Genomic DNA, 17,904 nt, shown 5'->3' on the forward strand with positions numbered 1-17,904 from the left:
GTTCCTCAAGATTCTGAGCATGTGCCTGTATTCGGAAAATATCCATCCCGTCTTGGAAAGAGTCCGTCAGACAATCTCTAAACAAATGTGGCCCCAAACCACTTACAAATCTGTGTACACGATCGCCCATATCGGCCATCATAGTCGGGGCATACCTGGCCAGAGAATTAAACTGCATAATATACTCCCGAGCACTCATGCTTCCTTGCTTCAGATTCAAAAACCTGTCCGTTCTAGCTCGGCGGACCTCGGGCGACAAATAATGGCGAATGAAAGCATCAACAAACTCTTGCCAAACGGGAGGAGATGCATTTCCTTTCCTCGATGCTATCCAATTGTTATACCACAATACCGCCATATCACGGAGTCTATAAGAAGCCAACTCTACCGATTCAGTCTCAGAAGCATGCATGAGTTTCAGCGTCCTCAGCATCTCATCAATGAAGCCTTGTGGGTCCTCATCCGGCTTCGACCAGAAAAATTCCGAAGGATTTAGAGTCAGGAAATCATGGGCTCTCGTACTAGCGGAACAATCACTCGGGCCCGCATTCTGTCGCTATACCTGGGCGGCAACCAATTGCGTCAATAGATGAATAGCTTCGGTCACTTGTTGACCCGAAGCAGCTGGCGGAGGAATTTGAGCGGAGGCTCCTCCTTGCTCTTCTACATTGGGTGAGGCCTCATTTTGTGATTCGCGCTCATCTACATTCGCCGGAGGCTCTCTTTCTGCCCGCCTATTCGTCGTAGCTTTGCCCTTCTGGGCAGCTGTAGCTTTTCCCTTTGGCGGCATTCTGACATCACAACACACTTTTAGGAAGAATAAAATCTTATGCATGGCTCTATCGCACGATCTCATAGGAAGAAAGATGGTCGTCTTCCTAAATGCCCGGTAGCCTCTTGTTTATTAGCGTGGCGCGCTACACACAATAAACAAGACTCTACTAGACACGGCCCGTAGACACTTCCTAAGATGAACTGCTCTGATACCACTTTTGTCACGACCCAGCTAGGGGCCGTGACGGGTACCCGGGGCTAGCCACCAAGCACCACTCGTTCTGCTACTCACCTTACCCATTTAATGCTCTTTTATCAATTCATGCTTAGGACATAAGAAAATCAACTTTTCATTTGAGAACATAAAAATACTTTTATATACATAAGCCTCTCGGCCATCAAAATAATACATATCTTATATACATGCATGCTGTAATAAACCTGTGAGACCATCTAACCCACACTACCCATCTACGAGCGTCTACTGACATACTATACATATAGGTGGAACAAGACTCCACCATGCCCAAAATATACATATACCAAAAGAATAATCATGAGCAACTCCGGACAATGGAGTGCTCGCAATCAGCTGGCAGCTACTAAGAATCTGGATCGAGCTCACCTCCCTGTCTACCTGTGGGCATGAACACAGCGTCCAAAGAAAACGAACGTCAGTACGAATATTGTACTGAGTATGAGAGACATGAACAATAATTATACATCAAGGAAATAAGGGAGGCATCAAGTAGGGAGCAACTGTACCTGACTGGGAATTGCATGAAAAGTAATGCATGCTGACTTACTTTTAAGCTTATCATCATCTCATCTATGCATATCATATATATATAAATTGCCCGACCATATAGGTGCGATGTGATAATCAGTAACATTAGCCCGCGTCCAGGCCTCCCGCGTCCGGGGTAACATCTTATGCCGCCCACTAGTGGTGTCTGCCCATGCCAACTGGCCATGGTGTATGGTATAGCTGCCCGCTTTCGCGATGAATGCTCGGCCAACTAGGCCCGGTATGATGCAATCATGACATGCTCATCATAAAATACTTATAATAATTATGCTTATCAAAATATACTTGTCATCGTACATGCATAAAGACTCTAGAACAACTGCATTCTATCGAGGTGACGTAAGGTCGTGAACCCTCGATTTCATTATGAGCATATATGAACATTTTGCCTCACCTTGAAGGGATTAGTATATAAGGTGAGTGTATACAAGGAACAACATCATTTACTTTATAAGAACGTCATATCATATCTCTTGACTCATATAGCTATTCATGATCTTAGGCTCAGCTATTCATGATCTTAGGCTCTTGGCTTTCTGGGTTATAGGAGAATCATGGAAAGGGAAAAGAATCATATCATGGGATTCATGCCATCGAAATAAAAAGACTAGCCTCACATACCTTTGTCGCTTAATTAAGCTATCGTTCACTTGTTCTCCTTCAATATCACGTTGCTACCTTCACGAGAGGATACGCATTATAGTTAGTCAATCTACCATAAGAACGCATCGTTATTCCTAGAGAAAATTGGGCAGCGTTTCCTTTGTTTCTACTACTTTTCTCATGTTCTATTTCAACTCCCAAACATTTACAACAATACTCACAATATCGTATCAACATTCATCACTTATCTATATTTAGCAAAATCCACCATTTTTCTCCAATTTCTCCACATTTAATGGTTCTAGCTCATCATCATAATTTTGCTTACTTCACACCTATTCCATGGTCTATACGCCACTTATAACGTATTCATCATCATAACATAGCAACGTTCATGATTCCATTCAAGTATCATTCAATTGTGACACTATTCATTCAGTAATGGCCCATTTTCTATGTTCTTCTACATTTCAAGCATCTTAACTTTCCAATACCTTAAATAACATGATAAAGTCATGAAACATACCTTAGATGATGGTGGATCAATCCTAGAGTGGAATCACTCCTTTAGCGCCAAAACCCTTCTTCACCTCTTTTGGAATTTCTTGAAGGAGATGACTTCCAATTAGGTTTCATACACTTTGTTTCACATATTTGGTGTTAATGATCATTGATTTCCTTGGTATTCTTGTGGTTGAAGTGTTTGGAGTGTTCTAGATAATTCTAGTGAGGGCTTTTGTGAAGATGAAATGAGAAAATGAACTTGGGTCCCTCCTTTTTAATAGCTAAAATCTGATTTTTATGAACAGTGGTCGAAATGAGGAGTGGTCGTAAACCCCACTTTACGGGCCGTATATTGGTTTACGGTCCGTCCTTCGCGACCGTATTTAAGCATATCAGAAACAGAAAGGTTGGTTGAAGATCATGGCAGTTTGCGACTCAGTTTACGGGCCGTATTTCAATTTATGGTCCGTATTCCAAGTCATTTTTAACCATTTGAAGCATTTGATAGAAAGTTGAAATTTTTGAAATGTTGAAGGACGATGGCACTTTACGGGCTGTATTCCATTTTACAACCACTGGCTGAAATGAAATTCTACAACTTTCTTAATTCCAAAGTTCATAAATAGTCATTCCCTACTTAATAAAACATCGCACACTCATGCCCTTCGTTGGTCGATTCATTGTTAGCTCACAAAAAAATTCCGAGGTGTAACACTTTCGCTTTACAAGTCTTAAATTTCGCCATCTTCATTCGTTGCACCTTGCGTATGCGTTCCATCCGTTCATCCATACCTTTCAACTTCCCATCCACACTTTTCATCTCTCCACCTATACCTTCCATCTTCGATGTCAAGCCTAATATTTGATTCGTGATCATAGCCAATGAACTTGCTATGGATGGCATATCTCCCGTCTCTTGAATCTGACTTTCTTGATTAGTCGTTATAACCTTGGGACTAGGATAAGATGTCGTACTTAAGTAGTCGCCATAAGAACTTCCATAACCAACAAGTTGGTCACCTCCCGTCAATACTTCTTTCCTCCTACCCTCCACACCATAACCATATTGAGAACATGACACCTCCGACTTAGGGTAAGAATCATATTTCATTGTGTTTCTGGGATTAGGAAATGTATAATCTTTTCTCCTACTCAAACGAATCCACACACTTATACTATTTTGCTTGGAATAGAAAGTATCACAAGGCGATGCATGTGAATATCTATTAGAAGATCCCTTATAAGAATTATATGCAATCCCATTATCTTCACAAGCATACTTGATAAGATTCAACCTAAGGAAACTCTAAGAATTCAAAAACAACAAAAGAAAATAAAAGGAACTTGGAAAAATTGGAAAAGAAGAGATAGAAGGATAGATACCAGACCCAAAGGATAGTAAATCTATGGGCAAAATTGGGTATATTAAACCCAATCCCTCCCAATTTGATTCAACCCTAAGAACCTAAGTAATTTGAATTCAAAGAAAGAACTCAAATGATTCCACAAATGAGCAACCTAATATGAATTCAATGGAACTTGCAATTCAATGCACAACTAAGAAATTACACTTAGTCAATAATCAACCAAACAAACTATCTATTAACTAAATCTCTCCAAATATAAATTCACACAATATCAAAGCTAAGTCTTCCAAATGGATGAAAAGAACTATTTATACTAATGCCTATTACACCAAAAGGCCCTAAAGTGGCTCTTTTGCAAAAATACCCACATGGGTCTTCAATTGCATCCAAGGCCTCACAACTTGCAATTATGACCTCCAATTGCCATTCTAACCCTATAACTTGCAAGTATGACCTCCAATTGCAATCTTAGCCCCATAGTTGCACTTTTAGCCATTTTACGCTTCTAGCCACTTTGCAACTCTTCCAATGCCAACTCCAAGACGTTGTAAATCCGTGAAGTCTTCTCTCCAATCTCCTCCAAGGCATCCTTTTTCATGAACAAGGCTTGCAACTCTTGAAGTTCTCTTGCTTGACTTCTAGTGAAAGGACTTGTGCTTGTTGGGTTCATATCATCCTCCCCTTCTTGGAGAATGTCACGACCCAACCCCATGGGCCATGACTAGTGCCCGAACTGGACACTCGTATACAAACCTGTTAGATATAGTCAGACTAAAACCAAGGACAGTATGGGGAGTGTAAAAGCAACTAAAGATTCATAACGTCACATATCATAAACCTGTCTCCTCAGGAGTCACATCTAATCAAAGCATAACATAATACGCAATCCGACAAGGCTGCCACTACATACGGAAATATCCAAAACCAACCATATCGACACAGCTGACCATAACCCATATACAACCCACATATGTCTACAGACCTCTAAGAGTATAAAAGTGAAACATGACGGGACAGGGCCCCGCTGTACCCCTGAACATATATATAAGTCTATATCAAAAGATCTGTACCAAAATAGTCTAGGCTCCGGAACAATGGAGCTGTCCAAAGAGACCAACATATGCTTCGTATACGATACCTTATACACTTGTTTTCTTCAAAATTTATGAGCCATATCAACAACAACACGACAAAAACATCAACTACCATCCATGTACAAGAAAATTACTTCAATATCATTTCAATATCAGCTCTAAACAGTCCATCGAAACTACAATTTCGAAATACAATCTTCGATCTTTAATTCGGAAATCACAAACACATGGAAAAGAATATAATATTACTATGAACAACAGCACCCATACATATCTAAAACTCTATTTCCAGCCCTTCAACATAAACAAATTACCTTCAAACACAATACAACAATAACAACAACACTAATCAAACTTAATCCTCCATTATTAAATTAGAACAACCCCAACACGGTCCAAGCAGAACCTTAACACTAACGTGTACAATTCCTTGCATCCAATTCCACTTAATAAGAGTTAATCTCTCAATTACAACACCATCTACTCCAATTACACCATAAGAAGAGAAAATCTTACCTTAATTTAATTAGGACAGATCCTATAATCACTTGCACCAATTACACCGCTTCTTCTTCCTCAATTCAATATCCTTATGTTGCTGCCTCCTTGAACACGTAAAGCACCTTGGGATTTAATTTTTCTTCCTTCAAAGCTTTGAGCTTATCCGTGAGCTGCCATGGCCGTGAGTTGCCATGGTTGTGAGCTCCCCTCTTTCAATTAAATTGGAAATGGAAATGAAGTGTATGACTGATATTAGTCATCACTTATGACTTTATATGCTGCCTACCATGTTGACATATGTCCCACTATGGCATGGACCAATCAGATTTGGCCATGTTGTAGTGGGGTCCATTTAGCACTCTAATTGACATAATTAATTATAAATCCCCACTTAATAATCTAATCATGGCTATTAATTTATCCCTAATCTTCACTAATATTTCCACACTAATTGTAATTAATTAGCAGATCGTGCACTTGTTAAAATCGGGATTAAAACATTCTTGTCTCATATCTCAAAAATAATCTTGTCCTTGAACTTATGTCAATTAGCTTACGAATAATCCAATGCACAAAAATACGGGATATAACGTCCTTCCCCCCTTTGGACATTCGTCCTCGAATGTTAAACTAGTCCTGCACTCCCAATACTTCCTCAAGTGTTCTCTTATTGAATTATGTCCTTCACATGCCTCTTTCGTTGGTCGATTCCCTTTAATTTACTATAACGCATTCCAGATCTCTAAGTAACCATTCCCGCAATATTCCCTCTTGCTCTCACCTCTCAAGGTAATAATTCCACATCATTATCTTTACTCTCCTCTTTATTTCGCAGTTGGTTGACAGTTGTATTGCGAGCTCTTCTGCTGAAATCTTACTCTCTCTCTCTCTGGTGCACTTAGTCATAACTCGACTCTTTCTTATTCTATAAGTTACTCCCTTAAGATGTATCGTTCACTTCATCTTACCTCTTAATCTTTACATAAGATTTTATAACGCGTAGACGTCCCTCGTCGATTTATTAGACTTTACAATCCCTGGAGTATTTCATGCCTCTGGTAACCTATAGACCCTTCGCAGATTCTTACGAATAAAATGAATTTTTCCAAGGTGTTACATTATTTTACTTCAATAACCTCACATTGCTCTGCTGTTCCAGTCCATATTCTGGAATCTTCAGCATCATGTATCACTCCTCGACTTCCTTAAAAGACTTTAACTGTCACTCTACTTTTTAGCTCTTAATCTCAATCTTTAGAGTTAGCTATCAAGTAGCGCTGGAGTTCTCTCATATAATAACTTTACATAGCTGCTCTATGATCTGGCTATCATTAACTGGTATAATTCTGAAAGAATTTTTGATTTGACATATAAATGCATTGTCATCCAGTAACCCGCTTGTTCTCATCGTCTTGCTTAAACCATTTCACAATTTCCCTTAATCCAACTTGTAACACTTTAGGCATATTATCTCGTGTCGTTTCTTTATTTTTAATTCAAACTCTTCTATTTCCTCTTTACTCAGATTTGCTCTTAGTTTTTCTATCACACATTATGTTGCAATATTTACAAGAATATGCGAAGGTGCTCAAATTAGCCCAAGAAATACCTTAGCGTCGTTTCACTAGCCTTCATGCTTTACCTTGCATTCTCCTCTCGTATATTACAATCGGTATTGAGATAATTCTTCAGCTCAACTATGGCCATGTCCTATTTTCCCTCATTACAAATTTTATCTCGATAATTTGGCTCAAACCATCTTACACCTTTCCATGATGTACCCAAAATATCATAACCACATTGTTATTACTAAATGCTTACTCTTCTTATCAAGTACTCACTTGGTCACATTCTTAGCATACAATATTCATAGGTTGCATAACTATTCTTGTACAACTTGTATAAAATATATCCCATCTTAGTCATAGTCTTTCCTTCTCCTGGTTCATTATGCTTTACATAACTCATCCGTACTAAAACTCGCTCGTAGCCTATCTTGTTATACTCCTTTCCCTTCCTTTATTCACCCCTTTGATTTTCTCATATCCTACTATAGGAGATTTTCTATCCCTTCCCTTTGCTACTTATAAGTCGCAATATCATTAGCGCACAACTCTATTGCCAAATATTAGCCTCTAATCTAGTATAGCATTTCTATCCTTTACAATATCTCATAAGTTACTCGTTACCATTCTCTTATCGTACTCTTTCTTTTTATAAGACCCACTTTCTTATGTCTTATCATTCAAGGTCTTTACAAATAATTCTTAACACTATCTCAAATACCATTCTGACTTCTATCCATTTATTGCTGGCTTTCACATCTTACTAACTTGTTTCAGCAAGGGATCTCACTTGAAGTTTAAGCATCCATATCAAATATATTGCAGTGTCAATTGTTTCCATCTTACACTTGCATTTCTCTCACCCGCTTCCCCCCTTAAGGGTGTACTTATACCATTATCTATTCATATTCTGCTCTATGTCCCTATTTCCATTCTCAAATTCATCTGATCCCTTTTCCAATTCACTTGGTATACTGTACCATATCAATGTCCTTTCTTTATAATTTATAACTTTGATTATCCACGTACGAAACCTTAACAAAATCACGAAGTGACGAGAACCTTTCTATATATAGCATAAAATCTCATCTGATAATCTGTACTCGAGTAATGCAACCCATGTAGCAACTCATCCACAGCCACATTCCACTTACTCCAATCAGTAATTGATTAGTACTTATAGTCGTTCCAAATTCTCAATTAGGTAGCACTTATATTCCGATAATAAGTGTCCAAAGTTCTCTTGTAATGTTATCCTTATCCCAACCTATATCATCTGTTTCCTTTAATAAATTCACAATACATTATTTGTTCCTCAGGCCTACAGTCCTTGTCCTTTAAGAATTTCACTATTTCCGAGGTGAAGTCATAGACACGCAGTACTCCTTTACGCCTTATGCTCTTTTACCCTTGTTGTGTACCCAACACTAACTTCTAACTTACTCAAAATCATTTCAAGTTCATCTTAATAATGGTCTTAACTTATCACCTTGTCGTCGTACTACACCTTTAAGTTCGTCGCTATATATTTCCCTTTTATCTTATACTCGTATTCAGTTATTACGTCTATCTTGGGTGTTTCCTTTAGAATTCCCTTACCATTTCTCCAGTCTATGTCCATCTTTTATTCTATGCACAAGAAATCTCATGCTACCACTGTATCCTTCGGAAACACTACTTCTGCATAATCCCTTTCTCATTTTCAAAATGTATTCTGTTCATCCCTATTTGTTCTTATCATCCCAGTCATTTTCTAGCACTCATTCTACCTCGTTGCTCATATTTCTATAGTTTGGTCTTTTACAGTTCCGTCACTTATATTACTCGTGTTCTCGGCTATACATGTCATAACCTATTACTGCACTGTTATCTCTCTTTCTTCTTATTTCCTTCTTTCAATTAACTCCTTCTTCACTTGTGCTCGCTATCATTTCCGTTATCGCATAATATTTATTCTGAACTTTCCCTATAGAAGAACTTCATAAGTCTTTCTTATTCGTTCTATAGCTCGCCTTTATACTTTAATCACATAGATCACGTCATATCGTTTAGTCACTTCCTCGCCCCTTTACTCATTTTCATAACAATCCTTATTATATTCACATTACATCTTGTTCGTAATCAATCCTATAGTGTAACACTTCTTAACCTTTTACCCTTTCTCGTCAATCTTATCCTTAATACCTTACAAGCTGTCTTATCAATACATTCATATTCGTCATAATTATTCTTCCTCTGTACTCTTGTCTCAATCATACTATTACTTCTTCTAACTATAAACTCGTCATAATTTATTCCTGCTTGTCAATTCAGTTGATACCTCAATATAACACTCTATTAAAATTTGCCAGCCTTTTCTAAATCATCTTTTATTATCACAAGCCCTTCCAAATTGTCCTAGCATTCCCTTTTTACCATATTGATATGGACCTCATAATTACTATTACCATCAATTCAACGGTTAACTTATTTCTCGAAGTCAGTCGTACTCGCAACTTAGTCAAATCTTATCATTACTGTTGACATGACTTTTCAAGACTTTTTTTTTACGAACCTATATCTCATTCTCTTTTTATCCCTAGGAAAATTTTGGCAGAGTTTCCTCTGTATTTCTTACTATCCCAAAACCTGCACGCAGGAAATACCAACAATGCCTCACAGGGCCAACATATATATGTATATATATATATCATATGATAGCCACACAGGGCTCCCAGTATCAACAACCGTATGAAATTGATAAACTTACCTCGTATGTCCAACTCAAACTATACTTGTTATATTTTCCTATTTACTTTCCCTTTCAATCTTTAACTGCAGGTTTCAATCACACCTGCAACATTCATACCGTATCTAACATATACCCTGCTTACCTATCTTTTTACTGATTCGTTCAGCTTCTTCTGTTCCCATTTTATAACTGAACTTATCATCAATATATATACATTCAATCCATCTTCTTACTATATTTACAATTACTAACCTTTCGCCCTTCTGTATATACAATTTCCGATAACGTAACCTTAATGAAATATTAGCCTCTGTAACTCCCAGTAGCATTATTTACCTTCTCTTGCCGACACCACTATCCCGTTGAAATCAAAGGTTAGTATATAAGGGATATCATTTCCTATCTCTTGGCCCTATCGCACGATCTAGAGTTAAGAAGGAAAGGTAACATCCTAAATGTCCTGTAGCTTCCTGTTTATAAATATGGTGCACAACATACCGATAAACAAGACTCTACTAGCCACGGTCTGTAGACACTCCGAGGATGAACTGCTCTGATACCACTTTTGTCATGACCCAACCCCATGGGCCATGACTAGTGCCCGAACTGGACACTCGTATACAAACCTGTTAGATATAGTCAGACTAAAACCAAGGACAGTATGGGGAGTGTAAAAGTAACTAAAGATTCATAACGTCACATATCATAAACCTGTCTCCTGAGGAGTCACAGCTGACCATAACCCATATACAACCCACATATGTCTACAAACCTCTAAGAGTATAAAAGTGAAACATGACGGGACAGGGCCCCACCGTACCCCTGAACGTATATATAAGTCTATATCAAAAGATTTGTACCAAAATAGTCTAGGCTCCGGAACAATGGAGCTGTCCAAACAGACCAACATACGCTTCATATACGATACCTTATACACTTGTTTTCTTCCAAATTTATGAGCCATATCAACAACAACACGAAAAAAACATCAACTACCATCCATGTACAAGAAAATTACTTTAATATCATTTCAATATCAAGCGCTAAACAGTCCATCGAAACTATAATATCGAAATGCAATCTTTGACCTTTACTTGGCAAAATCACAAACACATGGAAAAGAGTATAATATTACTATGAACAATAGCACCAATACATATCTATAACTCTATTTCCAGCCCTTCAACATAAACAAATTACCTTCAAACACAATACAACAATAACAATAACACTAATCAAACTTAATCCACCATTATTAAATTAGAATAACCCCAACACGGTCCAAACAGAACCTTAACACTAACGTGTACAATTCCTTGCATCCAATTCCACTTAATAAGAGTTAATCTCTCAATTACAACACCATCTACTCCAATTACACCATAAGAAGAGAAAATCTTACCTTAATTTAATTAGGACAGATCCTATAATCACTTGCACCAATTACACCGCTTCTTCTTCCTCAATTCAATATCCTTATGTTTCTGCCTCCTTGAACACGTAAAGCACCTTGGGATTTAATTTTTCTTCCTTCAAAGCTTTGAGCTTATCCATGAGCTGCCATGGCCGTGAGCTGCCATGGCTGTGAGCTCCTCTCTTTCAATTGAATTAGAAATGGGAATGAAGTGTATGACTAATATTAGTCATCACTTATGACTTTATATACTACCTACCATGTTGACACATGTCCTACTATGGCATGGACCAATCAGATTTGGCCATGTTGTATTGGGGTCCATTTAGCACTCTAATTGACTTAATTAATTATAAATCTCCACTTAATAATCTAATCATGGCTATTAATTAGTCTCTAATCTTCACTAATATTTTCACACTAATTGTAATTAATTTGCAGATCGTGCACTTGCTAAAATCGAGATTAAAACGTCCTTGTCTCATATCTCAAAAATAATCTTGTCCTTGAACTTATGTCGATTAGCTTACGAATAATTCATCGCACAAAAATACGGGATATAATAGAGAAGATTCGTCCTCGAATCTAAGGGCATACCTTGGGGCCGAGTCTTGGACTTGGCTTGCTTGCATTCAAAACCTTGGTCACATAGCTTTTCAACATCATGTCGCATCTTGGGCTAATAGAATATCTCACCGAAAATGTCAAGTGTCTTGGCCACTCCAAATTGGCCCATCATCCCATCACTATGTGCTTCCTTGACGAACAACTCTCTCCATAAGCTCATTGGAAGACAAACTCTACCATCGTTGAATAGGAACCCATCAACAAGTTGAAACCTACCTACCCTCCGCCCTTGGGTCAACTCTTCACAAATCGCCTTAGAGTCGGGATCTTGAGAGTAGAATCCCTTAAGGCTTTCAAATCCCATCATTCTAGAAGTCATAGTGTTTAGCAAGACATACCTTCTAGATAATGCATCCGCCACCACATTGTCCTTTCCATTGTTGTAATGGATCACATAAGGGAAAACTTGAATCAATTCTACCCATTTTGCATGTCTCTTGTTGAGATTGGATTGGCTCTTCAAATGTTTCAAGGATTCGTGATCCGATCGTATCACAAACTTCTTATGCCACAAATAATGTTCCCAATGGGTCAAGACCCTCACAAGTGAATACAACTCCTTGTCATAAGTAGAGTAGTTCAATGACGCCCCTTTTAGATTTTCACTAAAGTAAGCCAACGGCTTGCCTTGTTGCATCAATACTCCACATATGCCAACCCCGGAAGCATCACACTCAACTTCAAAAGTTTTCTCAAAATTGGGTAATTCCAACAATGGTGACGAACTCAACATGGATTTCAATTCTTGAAACGCCTTCTCCTGCTCATCTCCCCAAACAAAAGGAACATCTTTCTTGATCAATTCGGTTAAGGAAGAGACAATTGTACTAAACTCCTTTACAAACCTTTTATAGAAAATATCCAACCCATGGAAACTCCTCACATCGGTTGCATTTTTAGGAGTTGGCCAAGTTCTAATAGACTCCACTTTTTCTTCGTCAACCTCCACACCATTTGCACTCACCACAAAACCCAAGAACACCACTTTATCAACCAACACAAAAATCACATTTCTTGATATTAGCAAACAACCACTCACGCAACAAGACATCAAATACTTGCCTCAAATGGCCTACATGCTCCTTAATTGATTTGCTATACACAAGGATATCATCAAAATAAACAACCACAAACTTGTTGATAAAGTGTTTCAAGACATGGTTTATCAACCTCATAAATGTGCTAGGTGCATTGGTTAGTCTGAATGGCATGACAAGCCACTCATAGAGTCCAAAATTGGTTTTAAAGGTCGTTTTCCACTCATCACCGGGGCTCATTCGAATTTGGTGATAGTCACTTCTAAGGTCAATCTTCGAAAACACAATTGAGCCACAAAGCTCATCCAACATATCATCAAGCCTCGGAATGGGATGGCAATACTTTACCGTGATTTTGTTGACGGCTCTACAATCAATGCACATCCTCCAAGTGCCATCTTTCTTTGGAACAAGAATCACCGGAATTTGCACACGGGCTAAGACTCTCCTTCACTAGCCCCTTTTTAAGAAACTCATCCACTTTCCTTTGCAACTCTTTTGTTTCTCCCAGATTGCTCCTATAAGCCCATTTGTTAGGAATTTGGAAACGCAGAACAAAGTCAATTTGATGCTCAATACTAAGGAGGTAAGCCATCGGGCATTTCTTCCGGGAACAATGTTTCATATTCCTGCAAAAAAGAAGATATACTACTAGGCAAAGTGTTAGTAGCTTGGTTAACATTTAAGAGAAGGTCCTTATTGACAAGACACACCATGAAGTGTCCCTCATTAACCCCTTTTAAGCAATTACTTGGTTTGGCCAACAAACATTTCTTGGAACCATCTTGAGATGTTTCCTCTCCACTTATGACCAACAAAGTCTCCCTCTCACTCTTCTCTTTTTCTTCCCTTTGATACTTCTCCCAAAGATCCCTCATCACTCTATAATCCTCACTCACTTGGTAAGGGGTTAGTGGATTAAGAATGTACTTCTTCCTCTTGACCACAAATAAGTACTTGTTAGTTCTCCCACTATGTTGGGCATCAACATCAAATTGCCAAGGTCTTCTAAGCAATAGATGGCAAGCTTGCATGGGTACCACATCGCACAAAATCTCATCTTGGTACTTGCCAATGCTAAATTTGATAATGGCTTGCTTGTTGACCCTTATTTCAACACATTCATTAAACTATTGGAGTTTATAGGGATTAGTGTGCTTACAGGTGGGGAATTTCATACTTTCAACTAAAAATTGACTAACGGCATTCGTGCAACTCCCACCATCAATGATTAATGAGCACCCCTTATCCACAATTTTGCATCGTGCATGAAACAAGTTCTCCCTTTGGTCACTCTTTTCCCTAGCTACAGCCCTCATGGCTCTTCTAGCCACAATAGCATGTTCAAGGCTTCTTCATACCTTATCTCAACCTCTTCATCGGAATCACCCTCACATTCACTTCTTTCTACCTCTTCTTTATGACCATCCCCGCCCTCATGTTCATCATCCGTTCGATACCCATCCCTCACTATTGTGATAGTCCTCCGGTTGGGACACTCACTCGCAATGTGCCCTCTCCCTTGGTACTTAAAGCATTGGATGGTAGAAGGTCGGTTATAGTCGGTGTTAGAATTGTTACCTCCTTTATCCTTGTCATCACCTTTGGCTTTGTAATCGAATTTGGCTTGCGGTGCTTGAGTGTTGCTCTTGGGCTTATTCCAAGTGGAAGTTTTCCACTTTTCTTTGCCTTTGTTCTAAGTTGAGGACGATTTGTTTTTTTCTTTGTAGGACCTCTCTTCTTTTAGATCTGCCTCAACCTTGGATGCGTCATGGAATACCTCTTCAAGACTATTATAGGTTTTAAGCCTCATCGGTTTAGAGATGTCTCGATTGAAGTTGGCTACAAACCTTATAATAGTGTACGCTTCATGCTCTTCTATCTTGGACTTCATCCGCAAATCCTCAAACTCATCAAAGTACACTTCCACACTTTTCAATCCTTGCTTCAACATGTACAACCTTTTGAGTGCATCTTGGTGGCATGTGGGTGGAAGCCACCTTGTCTCCATGAGCTCAATCAAGTCGTTCCAAGTTGGGAGATCATAGATGTGTTGTTGAGCTCTTTGTAACTTCTTGGATTCCCACCAAGTAGAAGCGTACCCCTCAAATTGAGTGAGGGCATACTTTGCCTTTAAGGCCTCGGACACATTGTTCGTGAGGAAGATGCGCTCACTTTGCAATTTCCATTCAAGGAACTCTTCTAGATTGCTACCCCCTTGGAACGTAGGAAGGTTCACCTTGATGGTGTTCAACTTCCACTCATTATCTTGCCATCTTCCCCATTCTTCATAACCTTGGGCCCTCCCTAGGTCTACATGACCGTGGAATCTAGGGTCATGGCCCGGAAACCTCTCAACACCTCCTCTTCCTCCGCTCCCCCTGTTATTCATTCCTCCACGCCTCCCCCCTTGTCGGTTATCATCCCACCACCGACCTTGTGGATAGTCATCATACTCCTCTTCATTCATGGGGTATTGGTAGTGGCATTGGTATTTGTTTTAGTTAGGAAAGGGATCTTGTGTTTGGACTTGGGGTGGGCTTGGGGTGTTTGTTGTAAGGTTACTTGAGGGATTGCCTCATTGGGGTTGTGTTGGTAAACGTGGGGATAGGTTTGTCGATTGGTGTTTTGGAAAGTGGAGTTTTGGGATGGAAGGTTGGTTGTTTGGGGTAGTGGAGCTCTTTGGGTGGAGGTATGTCACGACCCAACCCCGTGGGCCGTGACTGGTGCCCGAGCTGGACACCCAAACACACCTACTTACCAAATCGACATAGCCATATCTTGTTCATATCCAACATATATTTATTTATACAGATATTAATCTGAAGTGGTCGCATATAACATACATATCATACAGAAGCCGCTAAGGCTGTCGTGGAACATATCATCCGAAGCATATACATAAGCATATATAAATACAAGCCGTTGAGGCTGTCATAGCAAATAGGATCGCTTAGACGCAAACCACAGACATAACCGAACAATAGCGACCCATGACCCACATATATGTCTACAGGCCTCTAACAAACATAACAGAATCATATGACGGGACAGGGCCCCGCCGTACCCCTGAATATACACATACATATATATAACAGAAGAGTCTGTACCAAAATATGGGCTCCGGAACAAGGGAGCACTCCAAGGCAGCAGAACAGATAGCCTAAGCTGTCGGGTCACTCAAGTGAACGTCTGTACCTGCGGGCATGAAACGCAGCCCCCGAAGAAGAGGGGGTAAGTACGGAATATGTACTGAGTATGTAAGGCATGAAATACAACTAGAAAGATCATAACTGAATAGAGATTCCGGGAATCAAGTATCATAATAAAGAAACCACGGTACCTGTGCAGTACGGAACAGAACCAAACATTTCCATATCATATGCCGTACCCGGCCCATTATAGGACTCGGTGAATGAAATCAGGTCATTATGTCATTATGAATACATGTATACATATACCGTACCCGGCCCTCTAGTGAGGGACTCGGTGAATAGAGTCATGCATGCCAACATCATATACCGTATATACATATAACGTGTTCCGGCCCTCTAGTGAGGGACTCGGTGGATAGAATCATGTATGTCAACATCCTGTATCATGTATGCATATAACGTGTCCCGGCCCTTTATTAAGGGACTCGGTGGATAGAATCATACATGTCAGAATCATATACCATACATACATAACGTGTCCCGGCCCTCTACTGCGGGTCTCGGTGGATAAAGTCATCATATGCCATCCTGGCCACCATCCCCGTATCATCATATCATCATATACATATACATATAACGTGTCCCGGCCCGCAAGTGAGAGGGACTCGGTGAATAATGCAGAGGAGTGCGCACGATAACATGTCCTGGCCCGGGCTCAGTGAAATACAAACTGAGGTTTGCACGAACAGAATAATGTGAAACCATATGCACACAAATCAAAGACTCAATAGACCAGTATACTTACCAACATCTGAAGGCTCAGAAACAAGTTTCGGGTCATTCCGAGTTAGTATAAGAAAGTTATGAGCGTTTGAAGTACAGAACCTCCTACGAGCGTTTCAGAAGCTATTTTTGGAAAATCAAAGCAACAGTCACATCAAGTATCTTTCGGATATCATTATGGATCAAATCAAATATGGCTTTTGGAATCTTATGTACATATCAAAATATATCAAAACTTGACGGAATAGTCCGACGTGCTATCATTTGAAAATAAAGACATTAGTCATATCACTTATCTTTCGAATGCCAATTCGGAAACATATCAAATAGATCTTTGGACATCATGGATACGTATCAAAATCATATGAAACAGCTTATGGAAATCAAGGATGTTAGCCATCCTAGTGGCTCTAAGAATGGGAATTTCTTGAGATCATACATTTACATTATTTGTTCGTTTTATAAAGATCATGCCAAAAGAAAGAAAGGTAAGCCTTACATACCTTGCCCGCTTTCTACGCTAATCCGAACTTAAGTCTTTCGCTTCGCAAGATCTACAACAATATTCATGTATACCAATCATTAGCCATAAACACTTAGAATCCAATTCTAAACCAACACTTAATCTACAGAAATTTCGACAGCACTTCCCCTGTAAATGCAACATCCCCGAGAATTCAACTCGGACAAACATACAACAACAAATCCGAGAATTTAACTCGGCCAAAATATCAACAACAATACCAACAATTATTCTCACAATACCCAGAATCAATTCAAAACGCATTCTAACATTAACAACTTCTTTCTACAAACTTTGACGACTTTCCATTTACGTTCAATTCATAGTGGCTTACATATTCAAGTTCAAATCCGCAACCATTCAAACAATATTCAAGAATACTTCAAACAATCCGTACAATATTCAAATAATCCAACCC

This window comes from Lycium barbarum, chromosome 12, assembly GCF_019175385.1.
Source record: "Lycium barbarum isolate Lr01 chromosome 12, ASM1917538v2, whole genome shotgun sequence".
Taxonomy (NCBI): domain Eukaryota; kingdom Viridiplantae; phylum Streptophyta; class Magnoliopsida; order Solanales; family Solanaceae; genus Lycium; species Lycium barbarum.